The sequence below is a fragment of the Fopius arisanus genome, unplaced genomic scaffold, assembly GCF_000806365.1.
Source record: "Fopius arisanus strain USDA-PBARC FA_bdor unplaced genomic scaffold, ASM80636v1 scaffold00067, whole genome shotgun sequence".
Taxonomy (NCBI): Eukaryota; Metazoa; Arthropoda; class Insecta; order Hymenoptera; family Braconidae; genus Fopius; species Fopius arisanus.
The window spans coordinates 82227-95022 of NW_011887806.1; the positions used below are offsets into that span (position 1 = coordinate 82227).

The 12796-nt window shown below is 39.0% G+C and overlaps 1 protein-coding gene across 2 annotated transcripts in view; it reads left to right on the forward strand.

Annotated features, from left to right (window-relative positions):
• LOC105269305 (homeotic protein ultrabithorax) overlaps positions 1–6252 on the forward strand; it is a 79163-nt gene extending 72911 nt beyond the window's left edge. For both annotated transcript variants that reach the window (XM_011309440.1, XM_011309443.1), the window contains one exon: positions 5532–6252. The gene's annotated coding sequence lies outside the window, so the exon portion shown is untranslated. The remainder of the gene's footprint in view (positions 1–5531) is intronic.
• Positions 6253–12796: the final 6544 nt, after the last annotated feature.

Sequence of the window (12796 nt, forward strand, 5' to 3'; positions counted from 1 at the left end):
CTCCCCCCATCCCCCCATCCCGTGACATATTAAAAAAAACTCCCTAAAACTGGTGAAAGGGTGGGTGAATGTGAGCGCGAACTAATTGTGATACACTCCGCGGGGAGTAGTCGTCGTACCGAGGGGGTGGGTTTCCTCGGGGATGGGATATCCCTCCCATATAACTTAAAGAAGAAGTAGGTGCTCGCTAAAGCAAAAGCCCAAAGAGTACAGCACAAAGGGGGGGAGAGACAACGTAGTTAGTTATACGCCTTGGCGTTGTGCATGTTGCCATGGCCCGGTGTTTTTCATTTTCTTTATATCACCCTTGACGCTCGTAAAACCATTACCCGTGACCGGAGTGAACGCAACTTCCATATAGACTCTCTGGTACATTCGACTTTGATGATACCGAGAAGAAGTTGTTTATTTTCCTTCACTCGGCTGTGTAAACCCGTGACTTTCCCTCTTTCCAGAATTCCTCGACAATCACGAGCGACACCCAATTTTCTTTCTTCAGGATTTAATTCTTTTGGTTGTTTGGGGAGAACGTCACAGGAAAATTCGAGTCCGTTGGGAGAACGCATTCGCAGCGTCGGGAAACTCACGGGGAATTCCGCGGAATTCCAGGGAATTTTCAATAAATTTTAGCCTGATATTCTACTTGTCTTCGGGGAAATAAATGGGAGATTAATAATTTTATGGTTTTCATTTTCGATATCAGGAAAATCACTGGAAAATTCCATGGAATTCCCAGAAAATTCAGGCCTGAAATAATTACTCGACTCATTTTGGTACTTTTGAAAAATATTTCAATACCTTTTCCAGAAATTTTTGGAAAATTTGGAAAAAATATTCCGATTATAATTTTTTTTCCCGGAAATCTGTAAAAATAATCTAGAATTCCAATAATATTCCAGAATCCCGAAATATGGTGTCACAGAATTCTGAGTATTTAATTCTCTTGAATGTTGAATGTGAGATTAATAATTACTAATTTTCTGATTTTCATTTTGGACACGCGGAAAATCCCTGGAAAATTCCGTAGAATCCCCAAGAAATTGAGGCCTGAAATGATTATTCGACTCATTCAAAGTAAAAGTGAGATTAATAGTTGTATGGTATTTTTCTCAATGGATTGGCTTTGTAAATATATATCTGTCCGGTTGGAGGCCGTGTCGATCCGTCGGAGCATTTACTCGCTGCTATATACCCTGCGGTGTTACGATACGGCGAACAAGCCGTAAGCTTCACGGCCTCTTTGTCGGTAAGTAGCCTTGCCGCAATATGATACACGCTTTCATAAAATATCTCAACACTGCCCCGTGAGATCTCTCTCCCAAAAGGTTGCAGAAAAACCAACCAACATGGACACTATCGTTTTATCCTGAGGCGATCGTCAAGTACTCGTGGTTATTGTTATTTATCATCCGGACAATGGAATCGATTCCTGATTAATAGATTCATCGATTCATCAATGGATTCCAGGGTACGCGTGCCAAGTGCTTTCGATCAATCGATTTTTCATGGGATTTTCTAATTTGTGATTAAATTACCGTCAGATTTTCTGCATTTGGAGTGATAGTCGGGTATCGGTGGCCGGGAGGTGCCTCCTGGGGGGTCGAGGATGTCCGGATTGTCCTGTGAGAATTCACACGACCCCGAAGATGGCCTCTGGTCGTAAAGTATCTTCAGAGATTCACCACTTCGATATGAATGACGCCATATGCCTTTTCAGAAAGAAAAACTATTAGACTCACGTCCTGCAATTCCATTTTCTAAAATTGAATTCGCACACAATATATTTAATTGGTTTTTGATTTTCAAGGTCTTTGGTAATTAGTGCAAATTTTTTTTAATGAGAGTTTTGAGAATTTTTTTGAGGATTCAGGGGAGCATGGAGATCCTTGGAATGTTATGTAATTGATATTTCATGTAGGATAATTTTCCGATGGAGATACGTTATTCCAGCGCCAACAACTTGTTTCGCCTACGAGCCATAATTTATGTATGACCTTCCTGGACGTCCAGGTATTCGAGATCCTATATTCTAGTTTCCTGATTAACCAAATCTTATCTCCCTTGACGAAACCTCTCCTCCCAATCAGAGGTACGTGGGTTTATTCTCTTCGGAGATTTTATTTTTTTCTTCTCGAAATATGGCTTCCCACGGTGCTATCTGTCTAGGATTTTAAAACTGAATTCAACCAGTGATTTATTGGTAATTTCATTAATTCGTGTGCACGCAAAAAACGAGATACTATATTATTTTATCATTAAATCAATCTTTGGTATTTTCAATGGTTTTCAATTTTTTTGAAATTTTCCAAAATTTTCTGGAAGACTTTTCAGAAAATTTTTTTTGTGAAACAAAAAAAAATTGAAAAACAAAACAATTTTATTTTTGGGAAAGGTTTTGAAAAATGTTTCTAAAATTTGAATAGAAAAACATCTTTTATAATTTACAAAAATACAATTGTTTTGTTTCCCGATTTTTTTTGGTTCAAAAAAAAATTTCGGAAGTCGTCTACAAATTTTTTGAAAAAAAAAAATTTTTTTACCCATATTACATAATAAAAATATTCCATTTGTTTCTGCCAATGAAATATCCAGAATCCCGCAATCATTCCTAAAATAATAAAAAAAAAATTCGAAATATTCCTGAAAATGAAAAATCTGGAATTCCAGAAATTTTACAGTTTCACACCCCAAAAAAAAAAACTATAAGTTGCATGAAGGGGGGGATGGGATAATGGGGTGGGTAAAAGTAGAAAGAGAGGGAGGGGGGCGTTCCATGGCACCCGGCATGGGGTAGGTTGCAGCTCACGCGACACTAGAGCCATCTATATCCAATAAGATTTATGGGTTCTGGCTGCAGCGGCTGTTCGTAGCACTGCACATGCCACAGTATCGGCACGACGTTGGTGTCAGAGATGGGAACGTGTAGTGGATCTATTCCACGATGCTGAACCCGTCCATGTTAGGGGGATATATTTTGTATTGCGTATTTCATAGTAGTAGTGACACTGACAATGGACGACACGTAGTGGTGGGCCCCCTGTCGCGACGGCATGCTGTTACCCCGCGGGGGTTACGCGCAATTCGCGCTCATGCACCGTACCACTGATAAATAAAAGATAAAAACAATAATAAAAAGAAAAACAACTGGAAAATGTGGAATAAGTCTTGATCTCAATCCGACTGGATCGGACAATCCTACCAGGATAACTTTTATCTTTTTCAATTCAACGTTCACCTTTCGTTTATCTTCATTTTATCTTCATTGCACGTCTTGTTTTGATATTTTTCACTGTCAAAGGAATGACTGATCGCTTATGGCGGCATAAATATCGGACATATTACAATAAAATTATAGTAAATTCTGTCGAGATTTTTTTTTAGAAATATGTTGATTAGGAATTCAAGGTGAATTCAGGGGAATTTATGAGGGAATTCAAATGGACTGGGACGGATGTTGCGAAAGTTAATGAGGTATAGCTGAAGATGTTTAAGATCTTCAAGTCTTTAAGTCTCGGTGGTTTTAGAATTTAAAAGTTGAAGCCATCGAGATGACGTTCATTATTTGTTTGCAAGTGTCTTAATTATTCTTTTTTTTTGTAATTCAAATCTGAGGGTTTTTTTGCGAGATATTGGAGTGCGAGGACTTCACGGGGTGAGGGCTTCTGTCGTAGGTATACCTCTGGTCTCTGTATGACTCTCATGCCGCCATTTTCACCCCTCCACCCTGATGCGGCCGGTTTACGAGCAACCTGTGGTAACGAGAGCGATAGATAATAACCGCTCAACCCCATCCCCCATTGCACGTCGTTTAACCATGGGTAGAAGAGATATCAAAATATCAAAATAAATTTTTCCCCGAATCCCAGGGGTGAAAAGTCGAACGGGTAATTGGGCAAGTACTGGCAGCCTCTTGGTTTGATAATGTCGGCCGGATGTTGGCGATCCAGCTGTCAATTGCAATTGCAATTGCAATTTTTTATTCAACACATGTCCGATAATTTTTAACATCAACTCGTTGAAAACTAAAATCACCTCCAGCACTAATTCCCCTAATTTCAAAGTGAAAAAAAAAGCTGTCGAAAAATCTCAGATAAATCAAAAAACATTCACGTCGTTTTTCGTGTCATGAGTTTAAAGTGTCGTTAGAGGTACGAGAGGCGCACGCGCGCGTCTCCCCAGCAGGAATTTATAGCGGCTTAAAAAGTCTAGCTCCCTCGAAAATCCTGATAAATGTACGAAGGAGCGGGACTCGTACGAAAGTACACGTGAGGGGATGGAGGCCAGAGAAGGACTTCCAGGATGGAGGAGAACCTGGATGTAGTCCAGAGGACAACAACACCAGCTTGGGAGGATTCGCTGAGAAAATTCCTAGGCCGAAAAGCAAACTCCCTGGGGTAGGGGTTGAAAAACGAACGAAATATCTCACCCCGTGCAAACAAGCCCCTCTACAATGGCGCTTATGCGAATTCATACGATTTCCGCATTAAGTAAAACTTGTATCAAGTCTTTCCCTCCCGAATCGTATGTTTGATCAAACGCTTTGCAGGAAAATACTGCGTCTTAAGGGTATTCCAACACTTGGCATATATTTTTCCTCAAAATCCTTATGTAAATTTTCCACGATTATTTGTTCTCTTTTCGCTGTGATCTCTTCAGATTTTCACAATCAATTTTTCCCGAAATTTATCTTTATTAATTCGCTGGGGAATTATTGTGATGTCTTGGGGCCCTCGGGATAAATAAAATGGAGAAGCGGACTAATGGAACCGAGCGTCGCATAAAACCATGTGTGATGGATAAAGAATGGAGATGGGAGGTGTGGGCTGAAGGCAAATGGATGCTGGAACGGCTGGCGCGAGTCTTCGGCCAGTGAAATGGATCCTTTGCCAGGGATTTTTCAAGATCTCTATTCTCATTCTCCTTCTCACTTGTCTGTTGCAACTTCCTCTCTTTTATTCCCAAACTCATATCTCGAATTTCGTTTTGCTACGTCGACGACCGAGAGATCCAGGACAAACAACTTTTTCGCGTTTGCCCTCGACGATGAGTTATGATGTTTCTACATTTGGGGAGATATTCGGTCGTTGCTGGCTCACCACAGAGTATTATTTATTTCTCGGGCAAAAACTTTCTAAATTCGATGAGTCTATTTTTAATTTTCCACAGGTCAATTCTGTCACCAGCAATATCTCGCGAAATACTAGAAAGTTTTCACGATGGGTTGAATGAAAAACCTGGGAAATTTTATTGGGAATATTTTCTTTTTTTAATTTTGTCTCTGCGATCTGTCGTTTTTGAGATATCGGCGTTTAGGCCACGCCTCTTTTTTGAAAATCAAAGAATTCCGCGGTTCATTCGATTTTTTATTTCTGGAGAACTACGGGAGATAGAAAATTGATTAAAAAAAGGTTTTTTTCGTCTCGAAATTCCCCGTCTTTTTTATCCGACGTGTATTGATGAGGTTCTCATATTTCCTGAGATATCGATTATGGAAAATTTTCTAATATATTCCTGTCAATTTTTTGTTCCAGGTGAGTGGCAGGCTGCTCCAACTGTTTCTGTAATGCCAAATAGGTGTCGATGTGCCGCAATTTGAAATCCGTCGAGTCGAAAAAATCTCTCGGTTGTGGCGTATTGGAAGCTGCACCGGTGAGTGAACCCCCGGAGTCTCCCGTAGTGAAAAAAAAAACCCGACACAATACACATCACTTAAATAATTGAGAGAAAGAGAGAGAGAAAAAAAAATACCCTAGGACCGCTGAAAAAAAATTCCACACGACCTTTCCAACAGCAATGATCAACAGTAGCATCGCCATTAGATTATCCTAGCTCTTACGTTGTTAAAGATTAAAAAAAAAATTTGTTCCTCACCTGTTCCTTTCACTCATTAGTGCATCGGCATCCGAATAGATTTCTTGTAATTTTAGTCGTGAATTAAACCGGGCGTTTCGTCCGATGAACGGGACCGTGCAACGAAAAAAAAAATCCGGGTGGAGAAATAGGATGTGAATTAACCCTAAAATTCAAAAGCAAAAAAAAAATCTCAATTCGCCAGTCGCGTAACAAATATACGTAATTATGATAATGTAAAAGTGAGAAATTCTCACGCGAAACTCAGATACGTAATGAAAAAAAGGCCACGAGTATTTCGTAAGTAAATTTAGAACCTAGAAAAACTGTTTAGAAAATTTAAAAAAAAAAAACGGCGCGAGGATTTCATCCCGGTGAATAAATATATTTATATAATATCGGTGTACAAAGTCACGAAAATGTTCAATTTTCCTAATAAACTATTGTAATTATTCGTTTGATATTGAATGAAAAATAAAAAAAATGTTCATGTCAGCGTATCCGTGAGTGAGCGACAATACGACGACTGCTGTTATTATATTTTTGTTATGTACATTTCTTTTATTTCTCGCGATACGTGCCGAGGACAAGCTTTTACCAACAGCTCGCAATATTTCATTTTGCCAAAAGTACTTGTCAGCACGTAATTTTCCCCCTCCTCTCCCCTCCCAAGCGATGATTGATGAAAGTCTGTCCTCAAGCGTTGCAAAATATTATATGAATATGTATATTAATGCATATGCATCGATGTTCAAATTTTTGTTATGATTACGTTGTAAACTTATCAAGTATTGGCTCAAAACAGCGGCGAACGGGTGCGCGACGTATGCTATCTTTTCCATGAAATCTATATATTTAAAAAATTGTGAAAATATATATAAAATTATTTAAGAGAAAAGTAAATCAACTCGTCCTCGATTGAAGTAAGTCTAGACATCGCAGAGAGAAAATTATTATTTCTCCATGGGATTTTTCACAGGCTTCAAGGAAATCCATAATTATTTTTAATCCATCCCAGAATCGAAAAAAAATTTAACTGCAAAGATTTTTTCAAATTCCTTGAGTCTAGAGTGAAAATCTCAACCTTTCACTCATATTTTTGGGAAAAAATCCTGGAGAGATGGGAGAAAGTTTTGGTAATGAGTAATTATTCCCTTGAAAATATAATTATTTTTTCTCTGTGACGAGAATAACAATGTACGTACCTACTTAGTACCTATGCTGTCTGAATGAGTGGAGAAAATTGCGTGGCGATACTCTGCAGTAATTTTATTCTAGTTAATGATTGTATACGAGTAGCTAAGAGACACCCGCCGTGGCAGGAGCCTTGGGAGACGATAAAGAGTTTAAAAAAAACGAAAATGCTGATAAAACAGACAAAAACCAGTGAAACGTAGTTGAAAACTCAAAAAAAAAAATGCAGTATTTCTAAGAGGACTGTAATTTTAATTATTTATTTTGCGGATCTCCGAGTTGAAGAGCCCTTTGATCGCTCCACTTGTACTATATACGTAACTAGATAATTTAGGTTCACTAAAGTGACAGTAAACTACGATTTAACTGTAGTTTTTGTGTGAACGTTGAAAGGGAATATCTTATTTCTTTCATTTTGTAATATATCAATTATTTACCGAGAAGCGAAATGATTCTGATGTATGTATCCAAAAGCGGGCAGAACTGCATCTGCCCCGGAAAAATCCGGAAAATACCGAGCAGTTGCTGTTCTGACCGCCATTGTACTGTTACGCTGATTATATACAATTGCTAAAAAAAATGAGAAAAAAAAAACGAAATAAATGACTTGAATTCGAAAGTCCTCTCGCTTCATTGCTCATGGTACCCATGACCTCAAAATTTCAGCCTCTCATTTTTTTCTCGACATCTCAACAATTGGCATTATTATTTATTATTTTCCTCCATTTTCAACCCATTTTCCACGTCTCCGGAAATTTAGCAAGAGTAAATGATTTTTTTTTATCTCCAACGACCGTAAAAAATTCCAATTATATTATTTATTAGAATATTCTTTTTATTAAATAAGAATTGATTTGTTAATTACAATTTGGATTCTCATGCTGATCGGGAAATGAAAAAAAAATTTAATTGAATTTCAGATAGATTGAAAATTCAGGGAAAATTTCTAGTGTAATTTTCCAAGAGTGCAGTGATAAATATTTGACTCTTCTGATCATTTGCAACGTTTTCATAAAAATTTACTGCATCATCTTTTAGCTCCAGTCTCCCCAGGACTCAGACGACGTGGAAACTGCAAACGATCCCATCCGTAGTCGATGTGACACTGATTTTTCCGGGTTTTGAATCCACTATATCAATATTTCATACAACTCGACTCCCTCAACGACTTAAAACTCATGTGGAAACGGTCACTACAACCCCCCAACCCCCCAACCCCCGTAACGACAATAACGTCGAGTCCAGTCCCGATGTTGATCCGAGGTCGTGGCTATCCCACGATAAGTCTTCCGTTATTAATATGTTATTGCGGAAAGACGCCCTCATGAAAGTCGACAAGTCCCCCGAAAAATATGTTTTTTTTTTTTTCTAAAAAAGATGGCACAACCCCGGGGAGAATTGTACATTTGTGCGTGTGTGGGAAAGGAGTGGTACGTGTGAGGGATGTATCAAATGCTGTTTCATGGAAAGCCACTGGTCGGGTAAAATTCAGCAGACGCCATTTGTATTAATGAAGTCGCCGACAATGGTACACGCCCGATGAATTATGTACCTGCGATCGAAACCAAAATGTCGGATAAACCCCCATCCACCCCCCAAACATGATTTTTCTCCCGAGGTGTAACCAAGTCGGTAAAGTAGGTCGGGATGAAGTTGGGGGTTGCTAGGGGGAAAAAACAAGTTCATTTTTATGGATGCCCTGGTGAAAAGTTGGGAAAACTGCGGCTCCCGGAATTTACGGAAAAGAATTAATATCTCATTTCTGGAGTTTTTTTTTTTAGGGGGAGGAGTTATTATCTGCGATGTAGCGTGCATCCGTCAGGGGGAGCGGTTTACTTTAGATTATGGGGGAGGGGTAATTTATAATGGACGAACACCTGTTCTTGGGGGAGAAAATGGGGGAGTTATTTCGGAAAATGGCGTGCCCTCCAGACGTTGGGTTAATTGAATCAGCAAAATTTTTACGAATTAATTCCTTAAAAATAAAAAAAATAAATAAAAAATAATTTAATATTATAAACATTAGATTTCTCTGAATATTTATATTTTTTTTTTAATCTCATTGGTGGTGCCGTTGAGCGGTTGAAAATTATTTTTTAGATTAAAAAAAATGAACGCCTGCCTCTTGGAATATTCGCGGGGTGATTTCCACCCTTCCGCGACCCTTTAATGGTATCTGAAAAAAACTCTTGGCTCTTATCGAGGCTGAGAACGGAAAGGCTGTCATCATGAATCACAGTTGGTAGTCGTGGATTTCTATGAGAACACCTAGTCCACGAAATTCACATATTTCCCAGCAATAAATGGCAATCTTCCATCTTGCCGGGGGTTTTTCAAGATAAATACGCATATCAGAATACATTTCTATATTCCCTATGGCACGAAAGCAATCCTGAGAGCAAAGTCTCAATTTTTTTGGCAGACGTATTCATCTCACGAGAAATAAAGCATTGTCCATTTTTCTGATGGAATTTCCCGATTTTCCAGAAATAAATCGAGAAAACTCGACAATAAATCGCATCCAGTCGAGATTCTCTCAGTAATAAATCTCTACTGTAATGTCAAAAATTATTTCAATCTAATTTCGTTGCTCGCAGGCAATAGATCAGAGATCAGGGATTCGTCAATTGATTGCGGAGTAGATAACGTGAAAAATAGTGAATGAATGTCGTAATTTATTTAATAATATTGATCATCCCTTACGTTTTCTGTAGCGTGCTCTGCTCTCATATAATTACTTGACTCCAAGTGTGCTTTCTCATGAAGAGTAGAATTGAGGTGAATTTTCCTCTGGAAGATAGTGTTGCTGGGGATCTTTTCATCTTCGTCATCCCTATACGAAAGGAGAGTCGAGGGTTGGATGGTGGAGGTTATTAGGGAACGCACCACCTCATCCCTCACCCATGTAACCGCGCCGCAACGTATATTATGTAACAACACGGAAACGAACCGTGCAGAGGGTGAATGCAGTCTAGATGAGCCTCCCTCATATTGCCCCCACCCTGTTCTAATATTCCGTTCATCCCTCCCTCGCGCAACGCAATGCTTCATTAATTTAGAAATAATGAAGGAATAATGTCCCGGGTAAAAAAAAAATTTTCAAAAAATTTATGAAAAAAATTGGAAAATAAAAATTTTTCAATAATTTTTATAGGAAATTTTTTTTTATAATTTAGATGGCGTTTTTTTTTTTAGAATATTAAAGAATCAGAAAAGTAAGAGAACAACTGTATAATTAAAAGAAAAAATTATATTCGCAAAAATTTCTGGAAAATAATTTTAAAAAAATTCCGTAACAAATTTTTGAAAAATTTTTCAAAACATTTTCCAAAATTACAATTGTTTTGTTTGCCATTTTTTGTTTTTTGAAAATTTGGAAAAAAATATTCCGAGTAGAATTTTTTTTGGCTCGACTGAAGTCGATTTGTTCACGTGCCCCACGGAAGCCCGTAAATCGAGAAAATCGTGTAAAACAGGACAAAGGAAAAAGGCGACTCGAAGTGAGACAGCGGTGGAAGCAACCCCTTACAACCCGCACACCCGTTACCCGCAGATAAATCTCCAGTCCTCTAATTGGTCTTACCCACCCCTCTGTACTCCTCACTTGAACCCATCTTTTTCCTCTTACCCGTCTATCCAACACCCGCGATTTCTGAGGTTCCACGCACCGGAGACACTGGGCACGGCTCCAGACCCCATCCCCCTCATTCCTCCAACTCGGTGAGAATTATTAGAATTATTAGAGATTATATTGGCCGCAGAGTGTCCGCTGACGCCCTCCAGGAGTTCAATTATGAATGAAATTCAGTTCTCGTAGAACTCGAAGGTGAGGCCCCAGCCCCTGCTCCAGATTTACGACCCCATGACTCCAATTGGATACGGCGGGAGGTGAAAAAAAAAATCAGAGCAACTCTCAGGGTCATCCTCATACCCTCGGGACAATGCATGCCCAGTTTTTTTTTTTTCTCCCGTGACAGCGTGAAACCAAAAAATATTGACTCCCGGGGGTAGAGCAGGTCGTTTCCGCAAACACTGGAGTCCGCGGTGTACCGTTAGGTCAGCGATTGTCTCGGATATTGAGATTCGGTGGGTCAGGTCTTCAGGTTTTCAAGCTGAAAGTGCCGATTTCTGGGGATCGGCTATCTTTATTGGTAGAAAATTCATGGCGACGAGTCGAGGTCAACGTGTACATGGATCTTATTAGATTTTCTTTTTAGTCTGCGACTTTTCTTTTATTCGAGATACACCAGAGGAAATTTGGGACCCGAGGCAAGGACTTTCATGGAACCGCTTCCCCTGGAAGGTCAGACTCACCCGTTGTGCCCCCTGAAATAAACAATTTTTTAAACACACAATTTTAAAATAGAAACTCACGACAGAAAAATTATTTTTCACTGTTTTCTCGTTCATGAAATTTTGTAAAATTTAATTTAACTCCCGACGTTTTTTTATTTGTCGTAAAAAGACGGAAGTCCTTGACGCAGAAGAAATCGTATATTCGAGAGTCGTATAGGGAATACATCAGTCACCTCTCGACATAATGGAAAAACTCGAGAATCATAGAAGTTTGATGGCGAGACAAAGAGGGCAATAATTGTAACGACCTGGGCTACGACCCCCTGGGGTTCACTCCACACTAGGTTCATAATAATCTCAAGTTCTAAAAAGGAGTGGCGAGTTAATTTGTAATCGTTTATTCGCGGTTGAGGGCGGTGGATGCGTCTGCCATTGAGTGGTTTTGCCGTTCACAGATGATCCCCGAGATGGGGGTGGAGACATGAAACAAAGTGGAAAAATAAAAAAGGGGGGGATACAATGTCTACTGGGAGGGCGGTACGAGGGGTTGCTGTGATAGTTATGCAGATTCACCGAGGGTGCGTATGTGGTGAGCGACTGATAGCAGAACAATTCGTCCCATGTGAGTTCACGAAATATGCGATGTGAATGAACCGGTGATGCCATTGTTTCGGGGACAATCAATTGGATCTTCATAAATTGTCGATGTCCTTTGAGATTTGAGTCTGTGATGATTGCAAATGGCTGTCAGAATTTTTTACTTGATACAATTAATTTTTCTGACTTGATTCAATTAATTCAAATATTTTTTATGAATTTTTCAAAAATTTCTGGAAAATTTTTTCAGAATTTTATTTTATGAAACAAAAAAAAATTGGAGAAAAAAACAATTTTAGTTTTTGGAAAGGTTTTGAAAAATTTTTCAAAAATTTCAATAGGAAATAATAAAAAAAAATTTCCAAAACGAAGAAAGAAAAATTTTTTGAAAAGTTTTCCAGAAATTTTTGGAAAATTTGGAAAAATTATTTCGATTACAATTTTTTTTACCCGGGTTCATAAATTCTGGGCATCCCTTATGTTAAGATCTAGATCTTCCAAGATTGCAAAATTCAAGTCTAGCCGATGAAAAAAGAGCGAAAAAAAATGATGAAAATAAATCCACCTCAAAGAGGCGAATAGTAAAAATACAATTGGAAGAGGGAGAATAAGGATTTGGCCGGCGCCGCAAGCCCCTCGTGCTTGGCTTGCAAACAGACTTCCGTCTTCTAGTGCGACTATTCAGACATCACCGTGGGGGTTTTAGCCGGGTAAGAGAGCAACAGCAGCAAAAGAAGACGAAGAGCCAGAGGTGGGGAAAAATATAGAGACGTCCATGAAAGTCGCGTATAGTCCTTAAGACGACGCAAACGGTTCCTCTTTTCCTCAGCCACGGGCATCTCTCGCGCGTACCAACGGC